Source organism: Globicephala melas, chromosome 17 (assembly GCF_963455315.2).
Source record: "Globicephala melas chromosome 17, mGloMel1.2, whole genome shotgun sequence".
In the NCBI taxonomy this organism is placed as follows: Eukaryota; Metazoa; Chordata; class Mammalia; order Artiodactyla; family Delphinidae; genus Globicephala; species Globicephala melas.
This window is the reverse complement of record NC_083330.1, coordinates 45,362,990-45,378,151: the sequence shown is the minus strand read 5'-3', so window position 1 is coordinate 45,378,151 and position 15,162 is coordinate 45,362,990. Positions and strand designations below refer to the sequence as shown.

Genomic DNA, 15,162 nt, shown 5'->3' with positions numbered 1-15,162 from the left:
GCAAGGGGTTGATCAATTAGGACATGGAGACCTGAATATCACAATGGAAATGAATCAATGGAAAACTGTAAGCAGTTTGACAAGGCTGGGATGTGGAGTGTGAAGCAGGACACCATCTTGAATATTGAGTTCTTACGATAAGTAACAGGGAGGCGTTGAAGAGTGGGTATGAGTGGGGTAATGACGTATCAAATGTGCATTTGAGAAAGAGAACTCTCAAGGATGGATGAATTAGTTGAAGACATCAAAGGCTGGAAGACCTTGCAATTGTCTAACAGATAGGGGATGAGGTTTGATCTAAGGTAGTGGCAGTAAAGAGACAGAATAGGAGACTAAGATGCTCAATAAGCACAATCTATAGAATTTGGTTATTGACGAGAGGAGAAAGTGGAGGGGTATTAAATGATGTTCAGGTTCCTGGCTCGTGTGATTAGTGGAAAGGGGTAGCAAGAGGGGGACCGGTTTGGGCAACAGATGATGAGTTAGATTTGTCCCTGATAAGTGCCAAGTGTTTGTGGGAGATCCAGCCTGATGTTACCTAAGTAGCTGATTGGTTAATGTTTTCTGAGGTCGATGAAATTCTCTCTGAATATTTATTTTTTATTTTTTATTTTTTGCGGTACGCGGGCCTCTCGCTGCTGTGGACTCTCCCGTTGCGGAGTACAGGCTCCGGACGCGCAGGCTCAGCAGCCATGCATGGCTCACGGGCCCAGCCGCTCCGCAGCATGTGGGATCCTCCCGGACCAGGGCATGAACCCATGTCCCCTGCATCAGCAGGCGGACTCTCAACCACTGCGCCACCAGGGAAGCCCTCTCTGAATATTTTTGATATGTTAACATGGTATCTTTTGAGAGAGTTGGAAGCATTCAAACTACTTATAAAAGGGTTCTTGAATTTTACAACTGACAGATTGCTTTATTTTGAATTACTCATGACAGACTTATTTTTTTGTGTTTGAGAGACATTTGACTTTGTCACAGTTCTGAAAATATGTTATTTCTGGTATGTTTAGATGGTGGGTTTTCAAGAATGGTTAAATATTACAACTAGGCTTGCTGCGTTTTGTTTTTCCCATTCAGTTTCCCGTTAAATATACAAGCATAACATCTGGCAATCTTCTTTTTAAGGACTGTAGAAAAAGAATAGCAAGGATTAGATTTAGCACTTGACAAATCATCCAGTTGTAATATTTTCGTCTAGAGTTGAGTTCGAAGCTGACTGAAATGTCCACGTCAGGAGCAACACTGTGTAATGTCACAGAGGAGTCACTTAGGAGAATTCCTAATATGGTCGGGCATTCTTTAGATGCATGGAATCGCCCATTTGTGCGGTATCATCTGAGATGGGAATGCAGCCCTAACACATCAAGGCCAGAATGACAGAATCTGCAGAGTACTTCCTGTCTGTAATTTGTCAGGCTACCGCCTTGTTGGCTGATGATGGCAATTCTTCCTTCTTTGCTTCATTTTTCAATGGCAGATCCTTGGACCCTGAACTGGAATGTCCCTTTCCCAGTTTGAAAGTCAAATATTCTTAGAAATGGAAGGGACTTTGATAATTATCTTCATGCAGACCCCTGGCATTTTTGCAGATGAGGAAAACGAGACACAGAGAGGTTAACGATTTGACCACAGCCATCCAGCTAATGACTGAACCCTCTGGCCCAGCTAGACGCCTCTTTCAGAATGGGCAGGATGGCAGCCTCCCGCTTCCTTTTAGTTTGTTATTTGCCAGAACTTAGAGTCTTTCTTCACTTTATAAAGCCTCTGGGAAATAGTCTAACTCCTTTGAAAGAAGAAAAGACATGTTTACTCAGAAAACTTATTTTTGTTTTTTTCCATATGGGTTTTTGTTCTGAGGCAGGGTGGCTGCCCTCTCTTCTGAGAGAGCTTTCACCACACAGCGTGACATCTCTCTAATGGCTGGTGCAGCCCAGTTGGACATCTGTATAACAGTCACAGCAAAACCCCATGCATTTTGGAGCATGGCAGTGCCTCTGAACTCGGGATGCTAGATGCTAGAATGCTAGAATCTGATCAGCACCGTTGCCTGGGTCTTTAGGGTGAGTGATACCAGGAACTTCTTTAGAAGCAACTGTTTATCAAACTTTCAAAAGGATCATTGATTGTTAAAATTAAAAATCTCAGAGCTCTGTCCTAGGACTGAGCACCCCTGTGAGTCCTGAGCACCCATGGGGCTTTGCTGCTGCTGCAGGGCAGGCAGGCGGAAAGGGGGGCACAGCTAAGGGAAAGGGGGGAGATTCAAAGATGAGTTATGAGTGGGAAGAGGAAAAGAGCCCCTACGGTGCTGACCATCTACTGCCTCAGCATGGTGGGGAAAGGATTTGGGAGCCCTTTTCTCAGGACCCACAATGTCTACTTGGTCCCAGCTTTCTCTCCATACTTTCTGGCCTGGGTGTGGGGTGGTGGGCCGGAGCAGGTGGTAAGCATTGCTCTGGCTCGTCATGTTGTCTGTTCTCTGAGACGCCAAGTGCTTGGGTTTAGAACGCCAAGAGACTTTATTTTGCTTCTGTTGGAATGTCTCTTCTGTGAGACAGTGGACACTGCAGGAGCCTCCTTCTGGAAAAAGGGAAGAATCTCAGGGGATAAGACCAGGAGGGAGAAGCATCAATTACTAGCTCAAAACAGAATCCCACATTTGTAAGAGCTCAGTTAAAGAAAAACGGGCTGTCGAGAGTAATCTTCTCAACCTGAGCTGTTTCCAAAAGCAGCAAGTGGGTGCTGCTATCTGAGCTAAGCACAGAATGATGAGAAAATGCATACTGGTGGATTTTCCTCAAATCTTTAGAGTAAACAGAATTTTTTTCTTGCTATAGCAAACTTAATTCTGTACCAAAATGGTCACAGAATACTGCAGCTCTGTGGCAACTCAGACATGATCCTAGATGAACATGCTGTGTCCTTCCAGATCCCTTCTTCCCGCTTCTGCACGCTGTTTTGGGTCCTGGGAGGCTAGTGTCCATGGATCACATCAATCACTTATTTGGCCAATGGGAAGTCCTGCTTTACCATCCCTTGATGGTTTCTTTAATCCTGTCTATACTTTGTAAATAATCCCCTTAATAAAAACTCCCATTTGAGTGTGTAATCTCTTTCATGCTGGGACCCTGAACTGATAAATCATCTAATCCTATATGACCATTTTACAGATGAGGAAACTGAGGCACAGAAAAGCCCACTGACTTTTCCAGTGGTGTCCCTTTCCTCCTCCTTTTCCCAGCCATGATTGAGTATTCACAAGTGAGACCTTGAATGCTGGACTGAGGATGAGATAACCTCTGAAACTAGAGTCTGCTCTGCTCTAATGTGATGACACATTTCTAAAAAACTTCCATTTATTTAAAAACTGTGCCCTTAAAAATGCTATTTTAAAAGACACAGACATAGAGACTGGATTTGAGGACATGGGGAGGGGGAAGGGTAAGCTGGGACGAAGTGAGAGAGTAGCATTGACATATATACACTATCAAATGTAAAATAGGTAGCTAGTGGGAAGCAGCTGCATGGCACAGGGAGATCAGCTCGGTGCTTTGTGACCACCTAGAGGGGTGGGATAAGGAGGGTGGGAGGGAGATACAAGAGGGAGGGGTTATGGGGCTATACATACATATGCATATAGCTGATTCACTTTGTTATACAGCAGAAACTAACACAACACTGTAAAGCAGTTATACTCCAATAAAGATGTTAAAAAAATGCTGTTTTATGTGGTATATGCATACAATGGAATATTATTCAGCCTTAAAAAAGAAGGTAATCCTGTCATATGCAACAACATGGATGAACCTTGAGGATGTTATGTGAAGTGAAATCAGCCAGTACTGCATGATTTCGCTTACATGAGTTATCAAAATAGTCGAACTCATAGAAGCAGAAAGCAGAGTGGTGGTTGCCAGGGGCTGGGGGAGAGGCAGAAAAGCGGAGTTGCTATTCGATGGGCATGAAGTTTCAGTTATGCAAGGTGAATAAGTTCTAGAGATCTGTGGTACAGCATTGTGCTGGTAATTAACAAGACTGTATTACACAGTTAAACATTCAAGAAGATAGATCTCATGTTCTGTTTTTTTCTTTAACCACAAAAAAAGAAGCAAAAAAAGTATTTTAATAGGTCAAAAAGTAGTTAGAGAAAGGAGTCCCCCTGGGGGGACACTGTCCATGGGGGCATGGCTGGGCCAGCGGAGAGGCAAGAAATGCCTTCTTCCTCCAGGGTGGAAGCACCTGCTGCAGGACTGGGCTGGAGGAGCATGGGCTGAACTTATCTCCACCCTCCTCTCAACTCATGGCTCCTGCACCCATCTCCCAACATATGAGGAGCCTCTGACCATGAGTGAGTGATTGAGTGTGTGTGTGTGTGTGTGTGTGTGTGTGTGTGTGTGTGTGTGTGTGTGTGTGAGAGAGAGAGAGAGAGAGAGAGAGAGACAGAGAGACAGAGACAGAGAGAGAGATGGGGAGGGAAGGAGAGGGAGAGAATGAATTTGCATTCTTCCTTTTATTAACTTTCCCAAGTTCTCTTGAAGAACCTTTTTTGACCTCTCGTATTTCATTGATTCTAAGACACGTTTTATTTTTTTCACATTTTAATACTCTGATACCAGGATGGGTCATACACTCGAAAGCATCTTTCATTGCTGTTGGTCAGGCGATGGTTGTGTTGTAGCTTCATTGTCCATGCGTGTGTGAACTTGGTAGTTCTGGCTGCATGATAACACGAGTGAAACTGCTCATTGTTTCAGTCAGCAGTCCATTCCATGGTCATCTGAGGAAGGAATGTGGTCCTAGGTGTTGACTAAACTCTTCTGCTGACATCTGTTAGCAAGATTTTCTTGCCAGCATCAACACTGTGGAAAAGCATTAGAAGCTTAGAAGAAAATCCCAGATGCAATACTTGAGCACTCCTTTAAGAAATGCTGCATCACTAAATCTCTTGGTGGTATAGAGGACAATATTGTGTGGAAAAACACAGTCATTGAACCCTGTGGCAAAAGTGATTCAGAAGAGTGGGTTTTAGATTTTTTGATGATGGCCATTCTGACTGGTGTGAGATGATATCTCATTGTAGGTTTGATCTGCATTTCTCTAATGATTAGTGATGTTGAGCATCCTTTCATGTGTTGTTGGCAATCTGTATGTCTTCTTTGGAGAAATGTCTATTTAGGTCTTCTGCCCATTTTAGGATTGGGTTGTTTGTTTTTTTGCTATTGAGCTGCATGAGCTGCTTGTAAATTTTGGAGATTAATCCTTTGTCAGTTGCTTCATTTGCAAATATTTTCTCCCACTCTGAAGGTTGTCTTTTAGTCTTGTTTATGGTTTCCTTTGCTGTGCAAAAGCTTTTAAGTGTGGAGAAAAGGGAACACTCTTGCACTGTTGGTGGGAATGTAAATTGATACAGCCAATATGGAGAACAGTATGGAGGTTCCTTAAAAAACTAAAAATAGAACTACCATACGAACCAGCAATCCCACTACTGGGCATATACCTGAGAAAATCATAATTCAAAAAGAATCATGTACCAAATGTTCATTGCAGTTCTATTTACAATAGCCAGGACATGGAAGCAACCTAAGTGTCCATCATTGGATGAATGGATAAAGAAGATGTGGCACATATATACAATGGAATATTACTCAGCCATAAAAAGAAATGAAATGGAGATATTTGTAGTGAGGTGGATGGACTTAGAGTCTGTCATACAGAGTGAAGTAAGTCAGAAAGAGAAAAATAAATACCATATGCTAACACATATATATAGAATCTAAGAAAAATAAAAAAGGTCACGAAGAACCTAGGGGCAAGACAGGAATAAAAACACAGACCTACTAGAGAGTGGACTTGAGGACACGGGGAGGGGGAAGGGTAAGCTGTGACAAAGTGAGAGAGTGGCATGGACATATATACACTACTAAACGTAAAATAGATAGCTAGTGGGAAGCAGCCGCATAGCACAGGGAGATCAGCTAGGTGGTTTGTGACCACCTAGACGAGTGGGATAGGGAGGGTGGGAGGGAGGGAGACGCAAGAGGGAAGAGATATGGGAACATACGTATATGTATAACTGATTCACTTTGTTATAAAGCAGAAACTAACACACCATTGTAAAGCAATTATAGTGCAATTAAGATGTTAAAAAAAAGAGTGGGTTTTGAATGTGATATCTAAATCAAATTGGAGCAACTAACCAATTTATTTCACTAATATTTTTACATTTTCATGAATATAATAAAACCCATGCCTAAGTAAATCTAATAGAGCTTTTTCAATAAGTACAAGATAAAAATTCTAAATCTTAGTATTGTATCACAGTTTAATTTGCAACCATTTTTTCTTTCCTATTATTATGTAAAATAGCATTGTCTCTTACAACCAGTGAATCTTAATCAATGAAGTATGGTAATGAAGTAGGAAGTCAATTAAATTATCAGTGTGAATCAAAAGATGAGTTGGAAAGCTAAGACCTGAGGAATAAGTTTAGTAATTCTTTTGCTCAGTAAATGTTTATTAAGTGTCTGCTGTGAGACCAGTGCTGGGATAGGCATGAGGATACAGCTGTGAACAAAGCAGATATGATCTCTGGGTGCACAGGGAAGACAAGATATATTGAATAAGTAGTTGCATGTACGATATTACAGAAGAAGACTTGCAGGCTTATTTGAAGTGTAAATAGAGGAGCTTAAGATGGTCAAGGGGAGCAGATGGCCTGAGTGAGGAAGTGACACTTAAGTGGAGAATGGAAGGACGAGTAGGAGTTAGCCAGGGGAAGAGGAGGGCAGTCCTGGCAGAGGGGATGGTGTGTGTGAAAGCTGGGATGTGCCAAGGAGTGAGGGGCTGAAGCAAGTCCAGTGTAGTAGGAGCCCAGACAGTGCTACGGGGATGAGAGACAAGGCTAGAGAAGTAGGTAGGCATCAGATCATGAAGGTCCTTATAAGTCGTGCCAAGGAGCTTGGCCTTTATCCTGTGGATAAGAGGAAGCTGTGGAAGGGGTTTCAGGAGGGGTGTGGTATGTCATGCTCAGATTTTAGAATTTCACTCTGGCTGCTGTGCAAAAATGGGGTGCTGTAGATCAAGGGCAGATGAAGGGAGCATGGCTGTAGTCACCTTCACTTGATTTGAGACATGGTAGCTGGGAGGGGTAGAAGATATCAAATGATGCAAGGGAATCCTGCAGCAAGCAATAGCCCCCATCACTGACTGCCTTCCTCAGATATTACATCCTTAATTCCTGATAACCTGAAGATAATAACTTTATTTTTGACAGAGTGACGACTTCTGGCTTGAGCCTGCAGTGTGCTTTGAGAGATCTTCCGCCAGGTAAGTGCAGAACAAATTTCCTCAGATTTATAAACCATGCTTTTCTCCCAAGACTTTCCTAAGACTCAAATCCAACATCTTATTTAATCCTTACAACAGCCCTATAAGTTAGGTGTATTTTATTGAGACACAGAGAGGTTAGGCAACTTGATCAACATGCACAAAGACGTTCATCACAGCATAAATTATACTTGCCAAATAAAACGAAACGAGGAGAGAATCTAAGTATCCAACAGTAGGCAAATTGTGTTAAATCAGTTATGGTACATCATTTGATGGAGGAACTTTAATAATAGTCTATATCAGATTAAGAAGTTTCTTTTCTATTCCTAGTTTGCTAAAAGCAAGTTAGTTGTCCTGGGTGTTGAATTTTATTGAATGCTTTTCTAATCTACTGAGCTGATGAAATGATTTTTATTCTTCATCTAATCATGGTAATTTATATTAATTGATATTCTAACATTAAATTACCTTGCATTTCTGAGACAAAATCAACTTGGTCATGATGCATTATCCTTTCTATATTTAGCTAAGATTTAGTTTTATCCTGAGATTGGATAAAATTTTTTTTTCTGGTGTTTTCCTTGCCAGGAATGTTTTTCAAAATATTGGAATTGCTTGCTACTTGAATGTATGGGGGAATATGAGAGTAAAACAGTTGAGACCTGTTGTTTTCTTTGAGGGAAGAATTTTTACCTGCTGATTTAATTTCTGATTTATTTAGGTTTTCTGATTTCTTCTTGAGTCAGTTTTGGCACATTTTGTTTTTGATTATGTATACACATTTCTGTTGGATATGTATTGCAGCAAGGGAATTTCTGGATTATGGGGTAGGTGTGTGTTCAGCTTGAGAAGATACTATCAGTTTTTCAGAATGGTTCTATTAATTTAAAAATTTACATGCTAACCAGGAGTGTGTGAGAGTTCTGATTTCTCTGTATCCTTTCCAATACAAGGTATTTTCTGTTTTGTTGTTTGTTTGATTTTTCATTTAGTCTCTACTGCTAAGTGTGAAGTAGTATCATAGTGTAGTTTTGATTTGTATTTCCCTGTAGACTAATGAAGTTGGATACTTTTTCATATGTTGATTGACCGTTTGAATATCTTGTTTTGTGAGAAGCCCTTTCAAGTCCCCCCCCCCCAAAAAAAAGTGAAGTGCTTATTCAGGTCTTCTGAAAAAAAATTGTGTTGCCTTATTCAATTGTAGACATTTTAATAATATGTATTCTGGATTTGAGGCCTTGGTAGGATATATATGTTGTAAATATCTACTTTTTTTTCCTGTGGTTTACCTTTTTACTCTTTTTATGATCAGAAATTTCTTTAAAATAGTGTAAATTATCCATTTTTTTTTCTTTGTGGTTGGTACTATTGTACCTATTTAAGAAATCTTGGCCTTATTCTAAGATCACAAAGAACTTTTATGTTTTCTTCTGAAAGCTATATTATTTTTCTTTTACATTTTGAGCCACGGTCCGTCTGGAATTGGTTTTATTGTATATGATGTGAGGTAGAGGGTCAAGATTAATTTTTTCCATGTGGATACGCACTTGACCAGAAGCCATCCTTTTGTCATAGCACTATTTACCTATTTATTTATTTTGGTCAGGCTTACTGAGGTATAATGAACACACAGTAAAATTCATGCTCTCGAAATTTATGGTTTGCTAAGCTTCACCAAAGTGTACCATCCTGAAACCGCCACCACAATCAGGATGCAGAATGTACCTAACACCTGAAAGAATGCTCCTTTGTAGTAACAATCACTGATCTGATTTCTGTCCCTAGATTTTTTTCTTTTTTCAGAATATATAAATGGGGTCATACAGTATGTGGCCTTTTGTTTTAGATTTCTTTTAAAAAAATCTCAAAGACTGTCAAAAATTCATCCATGTCATTGCTAGTACCAGTCATTTGTTCTTTTTTATTGCTGAGTAGAATTCCATTGTGTGGATGCACCACAATTTGTTTATCCATTAACCGATTGATGAACATTTGGGTTATTTATAGTTTTTGGCTCTTATGAATAAAGCTATTATAATTGCTCATTAATAGGTCTTTGTATGGATGTATGTTTTCATTTCTCTTGGGTAAATTACTAGGAGTAGGTTTATTGGGTCATATACTATATAGTATACTGGATTGTATACATTTAACATTATACAAAAAAAATCCCTCCAGCTGTTCCCAAAGTGACTGTGCCATTTTGCATTCCATTCGGCAATACATAAAATTTTATTGCCCCACAGTCTCTCCACCACTTGGTATAATCAGTCTCCATAATTTTAGCAATTTTGAGTTGGTTTGTAGTATTATCTCGTTGTAACTTTAATTCTCATTTCCCTAATGATTAATGATGTTGAACATCTTTTTATGTGCTTCTTTGCCATCTGCATATCTTCTTTAGTGGAGTGTCTGTTGAAATCAGTCACCCATTTTAAGAATTAAGTTATCTATCTTTATATTATTGAGCTATAATAGAATCTATTCCGGATACAAACCCTTTATCAAATGTGTGCTTTGCAAATACCTTTTCCCAGGCTGTGGCTTGTTTTTCATACTCTTAAAAGCGTCATTCAAAGGGCAGAAATTTTTAATTTTCATGAAGTTCAATTTATCAATTTTTTCTTTGTTGGATAGCAGTTTTGTGTCCTAAGGAATCCTTGCTAAACCAAATATACAGAGATGTTCTTAATTTTTTTCTAGAAAATTTATAGTTAAAACTATAGTTAAACTATAGTTTAATATAGTTAAAACGTAAAAGTTTTGCATTTAGTTATATGACACATTTCGAGGTAGTTTTTGTATCTGGTGTGAGGTAAGGGTCATGGTTCAATTTTTTACATGAGTGTCCACATTTTCCAGCACCATATGTTGAAAAAGCTGTCCTTTCCCCCTTTTAAATACCTGCACACCTTTCTCTCTCCTCCTCCTCCTGGTACTCTAATTACATGCATGTTAGACTGTTTAATATTGTTCTACAGCTCTTGGACACTTTTTTTTTCTTTTTCTTTCTTTCTTTCTTTTTTTTTTGTGTGGCTGCGCTGAGTCTTCATTGCAGGGGCTATTCTTTGTTGCAGTGCATGGGCTTCTCATTGTGGTGGCTTCTCGTTGTGGAGCATGGGCTCTAGGCATGTGGGCTTCAGTAGTTGCAGCACATGGGCCCCAGAGTGCGTGGACTTCAGTAGTTGCAGCGAGTGGGCTCAGTAGTTGCGGCTTGCGGGCTCTAGACCATGGGCTCAGAAGTTGTGGCACATGTGGCATCTCCCCAGACCAGGGATCGAAACTGTATCCCCTGCATTGGCAGGCAGATTCTTAACCACTGGATCACCAGAGAAGTCCACTTGGACACTTTTTAAAATTACCATTTCTCTTTGGGTAATTTCTATAGAAATGCTAAGTTCGTTGCTTCTTTTCTTTCACTGTGTCCTGTCTCATCAGCCAATCAAAGAATTCTTCACATCTGATATTGCATTTTATTTCTAGAATTTTTGTTTCTTTCCTGTAGTTTCCATGTCTCTGCTGAAATTCTCCATCTTTTCCTGGATTGTATCCTTCTTTTCCATGTGAGCCTTTTACATATTAATCATAGCCATTTTAAAGTCTCTGATCATTCCAATATCCGGGTCATCTCTCTGTCTAGTTCTGTTGGTGGCTTTATCTTGACAATAGGTTGTTTTTCCTTGGTTTTTTGAATGTCTCATAATTTTAATTGCATGTTGGATGTTGTTGGTAGAAGAGCAGTAGGTAATGAAGTTGATAATATTGCCACCCAGAAATGGGCACACTTCTTTTGCAAGGCTGTTAATGTAAGAATGGTTTGGTCCCTTGTTAGCAGTTAATAAGATTAGTAGTTAGTAGGGAGTTTGGGTGGGGTTGGCCTCCTGGTTGCTATGGTTCTCTTCAGCCAAGCAGACTGCAGAGTTTTCCAGTGGTGGACTGAAGTTACCTCATGCTTAGTGTGTGGCCTGGTGTGCCAGAGGGTTTTTCTCACCGTCCAGACTCCATCCTCAGCTTTCCACTGAGGGGATCGCTCTCCATGTTGATGCTCCTCTCCTAGCTGTGAATGGCTTTTGCTCATTGCTCAGTGCAAAGCCGTGGCTATGTTAGGGGGTTCCCAGTTCTTCTGGTCCAGCTCCAATCTTGGGCAGGCCTTGGGACTGCAGCTTTGTCCATGTTCCTGTTCCTCTTCGTGGCATTCCACTTCTGCCTTGTATCTGTAGGTGGCTTGGGTGGGAGAGAGTTCCCTGCCCCTCCCTCAGTGGTAGCAGACCTCTTCTTTGTGTCAGTGCAGGATTCTGGGCCTGAGAGTCCCTTGTTCTTCCATCAGGGCAGGACCAGCAGCATCAGTATCACCTGAGAGCTTGTTAGAAGTGCAGAATCGCAGGTCCCATGCTCAGACCTGATGAATCAGAGTCTGCATTTTGACAAGATCCCTGAGGGATTCTTGTGCACTTTGAGAAGTAGTGTTTTACTGCAGTGGTCCCCAACATTTTTGGCACCAGGGACCGGTTTCGAGGAAGATGATTTTTCCACGGATGGGGTGGGGTGGGGGGAGGTTCAGGCCGTAATGCGAGCAGTGGGGAGCGATGGGGAGCGGCAGATGAAGCTTTGCCCGCTGGCCCGCTGCTCACTTCCTGCTGTGCGGCCTGGTTCCTAACAGGCCATGGAGTGGTCCGCGGCCTGGGGGTTGGGGACCCCTATTTTACCCAATCACTGTTTTCTTTTCTTTCTTTCTTTCTTTTTTTTTTTGCTAACTGTGCTTTTAATAATGAGATTAAAATCCTTCAAACTCAAAATATTGTGAAGGTAACCCTACTTTAAGAATAAACTGGGTTGTAGTGCACACATATTTAAACTAAGGCATTTAAATGTTTTTTTCTAGTTAAATTATTGAATTTAATTGAACAATTATCATTGATATGCATAGTTAATGCTTCTTAGTTTCAAATTCTTCTTTGAGCTTTGTGTTCCTAGCACCCAAAAATCTTGACTCTTTCTTGTAGCAGGGATTTTTCTGTTGCTTCCTCTTATAAAGGAATTTCTTAGACCTTTGAAGCCTGCCTCCTAGGGGCAGTTCTTTCTTCCTCTCCACCTTGGGTTCAGCTCAAGCAACAGGTTCCTACATTGATGCTTCAAAGCCTGGCCTAAAGGGTTCTAGCAAGTACCCATCCCAAGAACCTTTAGAGACAAGGTTCTTGCTGAGAGACCCTCAGCTTTTGAATCTTCCCAACTTTGAGTATGTTGTGATGCAATGATGCAACTGTGCTGCCAGAATTCTAGTTTTCTCTGTTTTTTCTCAACTTTCAGTAAAGGTTAATTTTACGTTTATCCCAGTTCTTAAGTTGTCCTCTTTCCTTGGATTTCATAAAAAAATGCTGGCCATGATTGCTGGATTATAGCATCTGCTTTCCTTTTGTCTTTACCTTTGCTTTTGTATCCAGGTATTTTGAAGCCTCCCCCCACCCCCTGCCCCCATGTCTCAGTGAGAGACATCAAGTCAGAGAGTTCTGGCAATATCATTAAATTGTTTTAACATAGCTTGTTCAACCTGGGACCATCATGGAAGTATTCCAAGCAGGTGGACACAGAGGGGCCTCTTAGCTGAGTCAGCCCAGGTTAAGAGCTGTCCTGGTTTCCTGGGACCAGTGAATTATGCTTTAATCTTAGTGGTCACCCTTAGCTGCAAGGGAGGCTGGGAAATGTATCTTTGAGTTGGGCGTATTGTTGGTGCAAAAGAAATCAGGGCTGGGTTTGCTGTGGATGGAGAACTAAATGCAGATATCAGACAGACAGGGAGCTTTATTCAATATCAGCTTTATTCCCAGTGATCCTGGCTTGGAGAATGAGCTTAAATTATGGACAGAATCAGCTAGAATCAGGCATCCTATTACGTTTATTGCTGAAGTCTTCTTTCATGGAAAAGAAAAATACATGCTGCTGAGGCCAGAAATAGAAAGGAGGGTGTCCAGACCTCCATGAACTTTCCCTCACTCAGTCTGAGCAATTCAAGGAGTCACTTCCTTGAGGAGGAGTGAAGGGATGTAGTGAAGCGTAGAAGTCACCTTCCAATAGTCACCTTCTTTTAAGAAGACACACAGTTTTATTTTATGTGCCCAAGCAGGGATGCTGGGAAGGCGAGAATAATGTTCCTCCTAGTAATTGTTACGTACACGTGTGTGTCACACACACACACACAATGTCTTATTATATATTATGACATATTGTGACAGTTGTGTTATATTTTTCCCAACTCCTACAGTTAATGACTTTGTAATATAGATGGTAACCTCTTATGAGAGTTGAGCAAAGGGAGAATTCACATATGTTGAAGTTGTGAAACCCTCATAAAGGAGATGGAGATGAACTGCTTATAGATTTTAAAGATTTGTAGAATAGTTTCAGGTTGAGAAGAAGAATGATTCAGTGCAAATAAATAGCATGGGCTGCAGCCAGTAGACTTCCAGCTGCTTTGGAAGCTTGCTGCAGGATTCTTTATAGCATCCCCCCACTTCATTGCTGCACAGAAACCAACCAACAAGCTGCTGCCTCCGCCCCCCCCACCCCGTCCCCCAACCCGAGGGTTTTGCTGCAGACTTCCTTGGTGTGCAGCAGGCTCCAGCCCCTCTTCTCGCCTGGTCACCCTTGACTCCTGCGGTCACGCTGATTGGAAGCCCATAACAACCCCCCTGCTCACTACACAAGGCTCAGCTCAGGACCGAGTTGACAGCTAATTGTTGCTGCTGATTGCTTTGCTGACGGTGCTTTGTGGCTATTTTGGTTTTTCTCAAGAGTTCCTTAATTAGAGGAAATGACATTGTGTGCTGTCCAATCAGCCTCTTATCAGACATTATTCCATTTGTAGGATAATCAGGTGACATTTGGGTTTGTTCCTGCCAATCCGGTATGAGGATTGTGGCCTGTGGTGCAGTTGGCTTGGCAGAACAGAAGTCCCTACCCAGCTCTGAGACAGCGTTGCCCCTGGTATGAGGGAGGAGAATTCTGCATTCCCAGTGTGGTCTCAGAGACCCAGGGATGCACTGGGGCCCCTGTTCAGGAAGCAATGTCCCACTGAAATCTTACACCTCACAGCAGCCATTCCCTCAGAGGATGCTGACTTTCTTCTCTTTGAAACGTGATGTTTCAGGATTCCTTTGATATTTGCCTTTCTGGCCAACATGGAGAGACCCTTTCATTTCTCCCTGGGAGAAAGACAGATATGACCTGAGGATGGCCTCTATTTGGTGAAGTTTTAGAGGTGGTTTGCCATTCAGTGTAGTGAGATCTCACTACATTGCTTTAATTGCCAGGAAGAACCATCTTAAGTTATAAAAATTCTAAATTATAAAAGAAGTTCGAACAGATTTACAGCTCTGAAATCCACAGAACTTTTACCAGCTGTTTTTAAGGCTCTTTTATTGAATGCTTTATTTTAAAGCATTAATAAAGCATTGAATAAATAACTGTGTTTATTTGCATGTAAACCATGTGTGAAAGTTTAAAAAATCTATTTGTCCAAGTATGAGTATGGACCCTTCTTTTCTAATTTTTTGTTTTTGGTATTAACTTATTGCAACAAGGATTTATTGAGCCTGCTGATGTGCCCTTGGACTTATTAACAAAGCAGCGTGAGACACAGTCCCTCCTGCAAGGAACTTACATTCTAATCAGGGAATCAACATTCTCCATTGGTCCTTTCTTCATGGTTTCATTGAAGGCATCTTCATGGTTACATGGTTTTTCTCCAAGAGTATTCAGTGTTAGAGCGGAGAACATAGAATACAGGATTATCCAGTGTTGGGAAGAGGAGAGAACAGAGATATTGAGGGGTCTAGG

The 15,162-nt window shown here is 41.1% G+C and overlaps 1 protein-coding gene across 6 annotated transcripts in view; it reads left to right on the top strand.

The window, feature by feature from the left end:
- NCALD (neurocalcin delta) overlaps positions 1–15,162 on the top strand; it is a 431,469-nt gene that overhangs the window by 129,231 nt on the left and 287,076 nt on the right. For all 6 annotated transcript variants that reach the window (XM_060287230.2, XM_060287228.2, XM_060287229.1 and 3 more), the window contains exon 2: positions 7,274–7,326. The gene's annotated coding sequence lies outside the window, so the exon portion shown is untranslated. The remainder of the gene's footprint in view (positions 1–7,273; positions 7,327–15,162) is intronic.